This window comes from Gigantopelta aegis, chromosome 6 (assembly GCF_016097555.1).
Source record: "Gigantopelta aegis isolate Gae_Host chromosome 6, Gae_host_genome, whole genome shotgun sequence".
Lineage (NCBI taxonomy): Eukaryota > Metazoa > Mollusca > Gastropoda > Neomphalida > Peltospiridae > Gigantopelta > Gigantopelta aegis.
Window position 1 is genome coordinate 60,597,081 of NC_054704.1, and position 12,212 is coordinate 60,609,292.

The 12,212-nt window shown below is 35.5% G+C and overlaps 2 protein-coding genes across 2 annotated transcripts in view; one reads left to right on the forward strand and one right to left on the reverse strand.

Annotated features, from left to right (window-relative positions):
• Window positions 1-12,212, reverse strand: part of LOC121375412 (phosphatase and actin regulator 4-like) — a 101,259-nt gene that overhangs the window by 72,633 nt on the left and 16,414 nt on the right. The window lies entirely within an intron of this gene.
• The window catches only part of LOC121375413 (syntenin-1-like), a 47,019-nt gene continuing 37,350 nt past the window's right edge, over window positions 2,544-12,212 (forward strand). The window contains exon 1 of the mRNA XM_041502852.1: window positions 2,544-2,741. The gene's annotated coding sequence lies outside the window, so the exon portion shown is untranslated. The remainder of the gene's footprint in view (window positions 2,742-12,212) is intronic.

The window sequence follows — 12,212 nt, forward strand, 5'->3', positions numbered from 1 at the left end:
ATGAGATTACACACATGAAGTGATACCTGTCATGCCCATTCAATATATGTACTTGTACCTAACCTATTGAGCACGACACCTCAGTTGCTAATCTGTAAATAGTACAAATCTCCACATACATGTATCTCCAGTTATACAGACATAAGATTTTTTTTTTTTTTTTTTTTGTATATCGGTTAAAAATATTTTTTTTGCAAACACTTGCCAATGCGGCACATATCTTCTGGACTGTGTCATTTCCCACCGACCAAACCTGGTGGGGATGGTAGTATTTCAATCCCTACAACCATACCAACATCATGTTAATTTTTGTATCATATAACAGCCATGCACAGATAGTGAACTTTGTAAATTATTTTAAAGAATATAAATATATATACCAAGCAATGCATCATTTTGATAATAACTAAATACAAAATACAAAACAATAAAAATGGCCTACACCACACAATTTAAGTAATCTAAAATTAAGACCAAAAATAAATATGCTTAAAGGTGAAATTAAATACCTTAGATACAATACCTAAGGTATTTAATATCACCTTTAAGCATAAGTATCACAAGAAGAATACAAATCATTTGTAAAGTGTGTCATATTAACTGAACCAGAAGATTTCCCTATTTTCCCTTGACCGAACACATGGGTGCATGGTTCACCAATACACCTACTTATATGTATGTATGTATGTGTATACATTAAGCAATACTTACTTATATGTATGTACGTATGTACGTGTATACATTCAGCAATACACCTACTTATATGTATGTACGTACGTGTATACATTCAGCAATACGCCTACTTATATGTATGTACGTACGTGTATACATTCAGCAATACACCTACTTATATGTACATACATGTATACATTCAGCAATACACCTACTTGTATGTACATATGTGTATACATTCAGCAATACACCTACTTATATGTACATACGTATGTGTATACATTCAGCAATACACCTTCTTATATGTATGTGCATATGTGTATACATTCAGCGTTACAGCGACTTATATGTATGTATGTACGTGTATACATTCAGCAATACACCTACTTATATGTATGTATGTACATACTTATGTGTATACATTCAGCAATACACCTACTTATATGTACGTATGTATGTGTATACATTTAGCAATACACCTTCTTATATGTATGTACATGTGTATACATTCAGCGTTACAGCGACTTTTACGTATGTATGTACGTGTATACATTCAGCAATACACCTACTTATATGTATGTACGTATGTGTATACATTTAGCAATACACCTACTTATATGTATGTACATATGTGTATACATTTAGCAATACACCTTCTTATATGTATGTACATATGTGTATACATTCAGTGTTACAGCGACTTATATGTATGTATGTACGTGTATACATTCAGCAATACACCTACTTATATGTATGTATGTATGTGTATACATTTAGCAATACACCTACTTATATTATGTACGTACGTACGTATGTGTATACATTTAGCAATACACCTACTTATATTATGTACGTATGTGTATACATTTAGCAATACACCTACTTATATGTATGTACGTACGTGTATACATTCAGCATTACAGCGACTTATATGTATGTACATACCTGTATACATTTAGCAATACACCTACTTATATGTATGTATGTACATACATTCAGCAATACACCTACTTATATGTATGTACATACCTGTATACATTAAGCAATAGTGACTTATATGTATGTACATACCTGTATACATTCAGCAATACAGTGACTTATATGTATGTACATACATACATGTATACATGTATAAGAGAGTTATGTAGAATACAGTGTTGGTGTATATGTAAGCCTCCATTACGTTGGATATTTATGTGTTTAGGTACATGTATGAGCCTCACCCAAACACACAGCATAGACTAGCTGCCACTGCAATTGACTCTCAATAAAACACAAAACTGAAAAGCAAGTATGTACAATCTAAAAACAGTTCCCATTGGTGATAAGGGACAGAATGTAACAAATGATCCTAATAAATGTAAAATGACACCGTTTTCAACAAAACAAACTATTTTCTGACTACCTTTGCTGTAACCTTTGTTACAGATGATAAACTATTTACAGAATGTGTTTATCTGATTCACTTGTGTAACAGGTGTTAAGAAACAGTTAATTCAGTATACTGTACCTTTCTTCTTTTTCCTCCTGCGTAACCGCACCATTAGTTCGGCTTAGCACAGCCTCCGATAAGTTGGTGGAATGGGACAGAGGCTCACACTATATCTCTGTCACCATCAATACCGAGGCCAGGTTATTCTGGTCAACACTTTTTAAAAGTCCACACTCTATGGCAAGTGTCTGTATTGTGACGTGATGGCAAGCTTAAGTTCACTGTCAGTGCTGACGCTTCTACAGTTCAAAGCACAATGAAATACTACACCCTAAGGGTAAATGTCACCCAGTATATAGGCGGACTGGACAAGGTCATGTGACTAATGCTGCTCTAACTCCCACTGACTGATGGAGATAACACTGACCTAACTTGTCTTCATGAACATGACCTGGAGGTAACTGTTCACACACCTGTATTTCAAAGTGTCCTCAACTAGTCAACACATTGGATGCACGAGATAGAAATCCTACCTTAAGACAGACATCCAGTGAATATGTTGAACTAGAAAGAAACAACCCTGGGAACATACCACCACCTATTTCCCTGTGATCAACACATGGCTATAAAGTAACAGGTACGTGTGTGTGTGTGTGTGTGTTTACAGCCCTCCTCCAACTGTACACCAGCTATACAATCCTGACTGCTATAAATAAGCTGCATTTAATTTTCTTTCTACTCATGCATCAATATTCTAAAACTTATACCCTCCACCAACATCCACTAAAGGTGTTTTTGTTAATATTTTCTGTTTAGATTCATATAAAAAATTTTTTTTAAACATCTGCAATTTGTAAACACTGATCGGTATACAAATAAAACAGCAATACTCGCCCATACATTAGGTTGTGAGCTCCATGGATTTAAAAATATATTTTCTTGATTGTTTGATCATACTAAACAATTCTGTTCTATTTCTGTGTGCAATTAGTAAAGATATAAAGTAAAACAGTAATATTTACCTACAGAGAAGTACAGTATGTCATCTGATCCACAATTTAAAAAAACCCAAATTCAATCTCTACATTTTGTTCACCTATCTCTTCTACTAGTTGGAGATCCATTGTGTATGCATGATAAAAACAAAACTGAAAATATAACACTGTTGAGCAAACAAAATTCTTTACTATGTTGTTTTATTTATATTTTTACACATTTCACTTTATTCCCAACACACTTTTACGTTTCTTTTTACATTAATCCAAACCAAAATTATGGACAAAAAAACCTGCTGTTATGGGTTATGTTAGATTTTTTTCCTTCTAATTTTCATTATTATTCATACTTACCGTACTAGCAAAACAACAATGCTATACAACCCTGAGTCATAACCTACACTGCAGAATTAGCTCTCCTTGCTGGATGTATGACATACACCCACGAATGGGCAGACCGTATATTTTCGTTACGTCCGGAATGACTGAATCAATCTGAATGACTACAACTGATGCCCGTTACACTGTAACTGGCGCTACCTCCACTGATGGAGGAGATGGAGGAAAGTCCATGTCCCCAGGCGAAGTGGACCGTGACCTGGAAGACACCTTCCCTACTTCAGCCGAAGCAGGGAGAAACAGCGACCCACCCCCACCCCCAGCGCCAGTCAGCACTGCGGGTTTACTGGCATCGCCATGACCTTGGCAGACAGACGAGGAGGTGTCGTTGCACCTACCACTCGTCCGAGAGCTCTTCAAACTGGGCACCGACTTGCCCTACGTTACGCCCTCTTTTTCGTCATACTATCTTCTTACGATCCACGTCACAAGAGTTTCTTGATTTTCCCCCAAATGGAGGGGGACCAAGTGACACAGATGAACAAGAGCAGCAGACCCGACACTGCAAATGCTTATCAAACTGTGGAAGTTGTTTGAGACACCCACCCTCGGCACACACAACCAACCGGTTCGAGCCAGAGGAAGCCACATCCAACATCTTAACACCCATGTGAATAACCCTCTAACCGACCATGTATGAAGGAGTAAGAGAACATAACAGAAAATAAAACAAATTACAATTTAATACACAAATTTACAAATGTTTTCAAGAGCTTGTATGTACACGACCACAATGTAGGTCTGCAGAATCGAAAACGAGGATATACGGTCTGCCCATTCACAGGTGTATGTCATACATCCGGCAAGGGGAGATAATTCTGCAGTGTAGGTTAAGACTCGGGGTCGTATAGCATTGCTGTTGTGCTAGTATGGTAAGTTGAATAAGACTATTAGTATTAACATTTGTTTTATACTATTCATAATAATTTAAGAATGCCAGAGTCAACCAGATGAGCTGGTGCATAGCACAATAGAAATAACAAAGTAAATCTACTTAATGTGAATAATAACAAATCATGAACCGTTTGTTTCATTTGCCTAGAATTCTTTTAAGTTTGTTTTTCTTTGTTCATTACACGATTACTTTCAACTGACAAAAGTTCTTTTCTTCTAACAGATGCACATGTCTGTTGTGTGTGCATCTGTTTTATTGTTTGTCTTTTTGTTCTGTGTTTTATTCTTAGTTAAAAATATAATTCATCCAAGTAATTATTACACATCGATTGGTCACATTTTTTGTATTAATATCTTGCTCAATTATGACTGCTTTCTAAACCTCTAGATGTACCCAGAATTTAGTTCTCAAATTTGACTTGACAACAATGGCTTTGACTGGGAATATTAGTGTCGTTTTACAAAAAATGTAGAATATTCAGTTTCATTCAACATCTCATTAAGCTAATTAAGTTAGAATTTAAAACAGTAATACTATACATGTACTTGTATTTATTCAAATTAATATATCTATTTTGCATTATGAAACGTTATAGGTGAAGGAAGGGGTGTTTGTCAAGTGTTACACATGTACATGTTATAGGGGAGGGAAGGGGTGTTTGTCAAGTGTTACACATGTACATGTTATAGTGGAGGGAAGGGGTGTTTGTCAAGTGTTACACATGTACATGTTATAGTGGAGGGAAGGGGTGTTTGTCAAGTGTTACACATGTACATGTTATAGGGTAGGGAAGGGGTGTTTGTCAAGTGTTACACATGTACATGTTATAGTGGAGGGAAGGGGTGTTTGTCAAGTGTTACACATGTACATGTTATAGTGGAGGGAAGAGGTGTTTGTCAAGTGTTACACATGTACATGTTATAGTGGAGGGAAGGGGTGTTTGTCAAGTGTTACACATGTACATGTTATAGTGGAGGGAAGGGGTGTTTGTCAAGTGTTACACATGTACATGTTATAGTGGAGGGAAGAGGTGTTTGTCAAGTGTTACACATGTACATGTTATAGTGGAGGGAAGGGGTGTTTGTCAAGTGTTACACATGTACATGTTATAGTGGAGGGAAGGGGTGTTTGTCAAGTGTTACACATGTACATGTTATAGGGTAGGGAAGGGGTGTTTGTCAAGTGTTACACATGTACATATCATTTTCAAAATATATCTTTATGTAATAATAAAACGGTAATTATTTACATTCAGATTAGGAATTTTTTACTCATTTGGGGAATGGTGCCAATTATCAGTCTAGATAGCTGATAAAACCCTGGTACCATTCATAGGGCAATGGTTGGGATATGTGCACACACAAACATGTTTTGCAACCCCACTATTACATTTGGCAACCCTCCGTTTCCTTCTCCAGCTTACCTCCCACTGGACATCTCCACTAGATTTTGAAATGCAATGAATAAATGATTGAATGTTAACAACACCCCAGCACGAAAATACACTTTGGCTAAAAGGTAATTTTTTAAATGCAGTTTTCATATATGGTGACAAAGTATCAATCTGTAACCAACTCAGTGACCGGCCTCAGTGGCGTCGTGGCAGGCCATCGGTCTACAGGCTGGTAGGTACTGAGTTCAGATCCCAGTTGAGGCATGGGATTTTTAATCCAGATACCAACTCCAAATCCTGAGTGAGTGCTCCGCAAGGCTCAGTGGGTAGGTGTAAACCACTTGCACCGACCAGTGATCCATAACTGGTTCAACAAAGGCCATGGTTTATACTATCCTGCCTGTGGGAAGCGCAAATAAAAGATCCCTTGCTGCTAATCGGAAGAGTAGCCCATGTAGTGGCGACAGCGGGTTTCCTCTCAAAATCTGTGTGGTCCTTAACCACATGTCTGATGCCATATAACCGTAAATAAAATGTGTTGAGTGTGTCATTAAATAAAACATTTCTTTCTTTCTTTCTTTCTTTCTTTCTTTTGATCCCCACTGAAGTCCCAGACTGCAACTGCATGGATTCACACATGTCAAAACTGTAATCACATGTTAAGGCCAGTCAACAAAAAGACCAATTAACTATACACAGTGAAACCCCACTATACTGAACCCCCATACAGAGCTTCTACAATGTTTATCAAATCCACTAGCCATGGGATCAGTGATTTAAAACATTTATCAGCCACAATTAAAAATTCACTATCCCTACTTTACTTTAAGTTAATACAATTTTACTAAATAATAGTAATAATCAGATATGTCACCTAAAGCCCGGTATCTGGATTAAAAATCCCATGCCTCGACTGGGATACGAACCCAGTACCTACCAGCCTGTAAACCGATGGCCTAACCACGATGCCAGTATAAACTGGATATTAATTTATAAGATTTATATACAATTTGGTCTTATTTACATACTTTTCACAAACCACAAATTAATGACAATTTAAAGTAACCTAAGTGTAATACCGTAAATCACCTGTACCAAGTTTGCTACAGGTCGAAGGGATAATTAGATTTTAAATGTGTTGCAAAAGTTAATGATTAAAACTGCTATAGGCAGTCTCAAAATTGCCGTAGAGCATTTTGCCTATTTCATTTGGAACAACACAACCTGTTGTTCTGTGACAACTATATAAGGGAAGTAACTCTTGTCAGTGCAGATTGAGTACAACAACAGTAATAATATAATCTCTGGTCACCTTGTTTTAAAGGGTGTATACCAACAAATCAAATCCCATAGATGACAATGGTAACATATGTGGCTAAAACTCCTACCCGCAGATTATCAGTTGACATATATACACCATGGATATAAATACTACCATCCCTCACCCTTAAATTAAATGAAAAAAACATTGGGGGTTAAGCTGCTCATTTCAGAGATAATGGGTAGCCTCTATGACTACTGAAGTTTTGCACAAAATTTAAGTACTTTTTTTTACAGGTACCCCATACATGTTTCAAGCACAAGGCCAATTAACACAGTAACATTAGATGAAGTAAAATTGCATACATTTTTGCCCAGGTGAAACTAATTTTGTTTACAACAAACATATTTATCACTTTTGGTATTAAGGGGAAATGATACTACCACATGCAGCGCAACTATACTGAGCAGTGGTAGACTCGTTAACTAGCAAAGGACAGTGGCGTGGCATAACTAAGCATAGGTTTAACATTGAAACATACACAGTGACGTAACAAAATACCCTCTGTCTATAATATTATAGGCTATAGGTTAGCCAGTCTGCTTTTAGTTTTCAAAACATGTATTTCATATATAATTTTTTGCTTGTGTCAATGTAGATACAAAAAGAAAACAGTTTGGGCAAAAAGAGATAATGTGCTGTGAAATTAAATACAATTCGATCAAAAATTGTATGATTTAAGGAGACTGTGATGTAAAATGGATGGCAATCACAGGATTGTCGTTTTGGCTTCGTACTCAATAAAATATCACATATCTTAGTGTAATTTGTTTAACTAGTTCATCACGTTTGACAGACAGGTCATTTATGACATTAGTATCAGTACATACTAATATGTGGGAATAATGACCCCCTCCCCATCCTCCATCCCGACCCCAGCCCAACTTACACCCACAATGGAATTTTTTAATGGAAAATAATGTTATTTGTACTGTTTATGTTTTTAAGAACATTGTTGATTACTCCAATGAAGCTGTTTTCAAAACAAAAGTGCTCAAATGATTTATGGTGGAATATTTATAAATTTTCATCTATGTATGGATATTTCAAGCTCTGACTGTAAAAAGGTTTCATCGGTGACAGTACATTTTTATTATTTCATATTGATTTACTCACCCAACATTACTATCTGTGCAAAAATGATAAAGGTGTAATGACTTTTAAATCCTGTATACAATTGTAAAGTAAATTGTCAGTAAATGTTTTAAAAAGTCACTTTTTCCTTTTGTTCCAGTGTATTTAAAACTCTGTTTAGTAGTGAAGTTATGTACTTGTGTCTGCTGGATGTCATTTTAAGCAACACAACTAACATTCTCTTTGTTGTATTACTGAAAAGTTAAAATTAAATATGGTTAATGGATATAAAACATGATTAATTCGAATACACACGAAAAAACAGAAACATCATAGTGATTCATACACCTATTCACTCTACAGCCCATGGATCAAAATTTTGTCCGGCGACCTATGATTTTATAATATGTAAAAATTTCAAGAAGGTGTAATAACTTTTTAATTTTGACCGAATAGTATCATTTCCCCATAACTGCTTTATCAAAAATTGGGTACACCTCGAACTTTGACCCAGCCAGATGTTATTTAGTTTAGTACATGTACTACCTAAAATGTCATTTGTCATGAAATGTAGACAAATAGCCAATTGAGGACATACAGAAAACAATATACACCTTTTATTCCAGAAAATTCTTTGTCTTATTGAGGATGTAGAATTTACTAACAATGAAAGTTTAGCAAATATCTTTTATGACGTCTATTTTTGCCATGGTTGAATAAACTTAAAAGAAAACCAGGTCCTCCTGTTTTGTTAAGGCAAAGGTTGATGAGTTTATGTTGTTTGTAAATGGTAAATATTTCAGATGTGAATACTAATTAATAAAAATAGGTTAATTTATAAATGTTATGCCATTTCTTTTAACATTAGCTAAACTTTCGTTGTTGAGAATATATATATTACCTATTTTTCACTGATTTTTTAATCTTGAAACTTACATGTAGATTGTAGAAGGATAAAAGATCAACATTTGAAACAATTTTAGCCCCCTCCCAACTGTACTCCATATTTGATATTGCTAAATTCACATTTAGTGATGTTAAAATGTTAAACACGTTTCAAGCTTAACTCAACAATGAACAAACATTATTATGTCAGGGACCATTTTGTTTTCGAAATCTTGATTAGCAATATTTCTAGTCAATTGAAAACTGATAAGCAATTACTGTTTAATGTTTTAAAATTGTGTAGTGATCTCTTAAAGTTGTGTAGTGAATCACAATGCGATACTACAAAAAAAACGTTCTCTGCACTTCCAAACCTTTCCCCAGGATATTTTTAAGGTGCTTACATTTTCACTATCAGTTTAACACAAATGCAAGTGCCAGCATTGTTTTCTATGATAATTAGTAATCGACTGTTGTTAAATGAAAGGGTACTGAGGGCCGTACACCTATAATTAGGTATGAAGGACATGTTTCGCCTATTAGAAGTGTGAATACCTGTGTTACAGTGTACTGTAAAGTTTTAAAAGTTGATACAGCCCACAGTTGATTGTCACATATAGACAATTGAAGCTAGAGGCAATTGATTTGAGGCGCTTACATGATGCCAAAGCGCTTACTTACACACCTAAGGCATAGTGGCCCCCTACACCATATGCCTCTGGGGAAACCCCCCGACTTCATACACTGTTATTGCTCTCCACATTACAGAAGTGGCAACAATACAGCACATATTCTCCTGTGTTTCTTAACATTTGTCAGTGTGCTCTGTTTTCAAGTCCATATATACCGGGTGTGCATTTTATGGTCGCCTGGTCACCCCAGGCAAGAGAAAACAACATCAGGCAAGTCAAAACATTATCTTCAGTCATCCACCTGGCGACCCAAATTTTGCCCATTCGTTACATTGTATTATTTCGGAATGTCCAAAATGTAATGTTTGTAAAACCAAAAAGTTAGGTTTGATAATAATTCAATTGACTGGTACTTCAGTATGTATAATAAGCAGCCAAACCAATACATGTTTTCTGAGGAAATTTGTGGACCAACCAGTCTATTAAAATAAACAGCAGTCGGAACACTTTGGTCGATTTTGTTTACCATCATGCAGCTACATTGGGAGTGCTTGATTAAGCGATCGGAATTCAGTCAGAACTATTATTAAAATCAAACCAATCGAGCAAAATTTAAATAAAAGCCCCATGTAGTTGTTGAAAATAGCTCCAATGCTGTTTTTAGAGCATTGTGTTTAACAGTGCTACATTTGCACATGCAAACACTAATATCTGCCATTTTTAATTCTGCCCACGCCAGGTCAGGAAGTGTTGAAATCCTGTCAGAGCTGAATGCGTCACTCCTTTAGAATTTCCAATTAGGCCTATTCTGATTTTTAGAATTGCCCAAGTATAGCATATTAATTGTGTCTGAATGTTTACATTGTTTGAACATGTAGTGTTGTAATTGTTTGCATGACAGTAATCTGATTTTTTTTTTAAATAAAAAAATAAAATAATAATAACTAAATAAATAAATATAGAACTAAATAAATTTAAAAAACGATAACACAGGTTTTTAAAGTGTTTATTGTGCAGTTCACTGCACCATGGGATGGGATGTAGTACAGTGGTAAAGCGCTCACTTGATGTGCGGTCGGTTTGGGATCGATTCCCATTGGTGGGCCCATTGGGATTTGAATGCTCCTTGTCTGTGGGATGGTGCATATAAAAGATCCTTTGTTACTAATCGAAAAAATGTAGCGGGTTTCCTCTCTATGACTTTGTCAAAAATGATCATATGTTTGACATCCAATAGCCGATGATTAATAAATCAATGTGCTCTAGTGGTGTCTTTAAACAAAACAAATTTCTTCTTCTTGTCTAGCCAGGATTTTATGTTTGGGGGGGGGGGGGGGCAATCCACTATTGGGGGGCAACCCACACTATGTGTGTATGTATGATTTTATAAAATTTAATACAGTAAAAAAAAAAAAAAAAAAAATCTTGCTATATGCTACTGGTTAGATGTGTTGTTGGGGAGCCTGTTTGGTGTATGCAACAGCTTTGCAACAGTATGTACATTTGGCAACTGTGATGTCCGATATCATTGAAATTTGCATGGGGAAATTAAATATGCATCTATCACATTGTGTGTGTGTGGGGGGGGGGGACAGTCTCTAGTGGGAGGGGTTAAAGGCAGATTTTCCCCCCTTATGTGGAATAGGAAAAAAAATTGAATTTTTTTTCTATCTCTGTTAATAAATAAGTTGGAGCCTTTTGAAAATGGTTGGTATCCTTAACGAGGTCAAAGTTCACTGACCTGTATCTAGATAATTAATTGAATTGGAGGTTTTCTCATTGACTGTTATAAGTGTAACAAATTTCACTAGCCTGACAAGACCAGAACCAACTCAAATTTACTAGCTCTCCAGAATTTATACTAGTCTGCCAGCTTGTAGAACAATATTACTGTTTAACAATATTATAATATACACAGTCTCAATAACAAATGATATATTATTAAGTACCCTTGATAATTGATCAACATCACATGGCAAACAATATCAAGCCCCATACCTTGATTGACAAATCCATAAAAAGATATATATATTCTAATATATAAAAGTTTTCACATTTCTTTCATATACATAAATTTACAAAATACAAGTGACATCCTGCAAAAACACACCAGCAACATACTTTCAATGTAAACAAGCCATTTCTAGGATGTACTGACCGTTGACCGCTGACTATAGTCAGAAAAAGTGAGATCACCCATTGGACTGATAGTTGCAGTTTTTAATTTGTCAGTCAGAATTTATACTTGCATTTGGCAAGGGGGCAAGTACTTTCTACACCCCTGTGTGTATGTATATATATCATATAATATCTTACATTTTCAGTGCAATCAAAGTATGTGATATTTTTCAGATCACATACTTTAAGATTTTGATAACTTTGCAAATTAGATGTCAATTAGTCGTGGTCTCAGCACTAGGTTTATTGACATTTAAGCAAACGTACTTGGGTGACACTCCATGATTGACGTATGCATGCATAGTCATCAATTAAAAATATTTCAATGGCAATTTG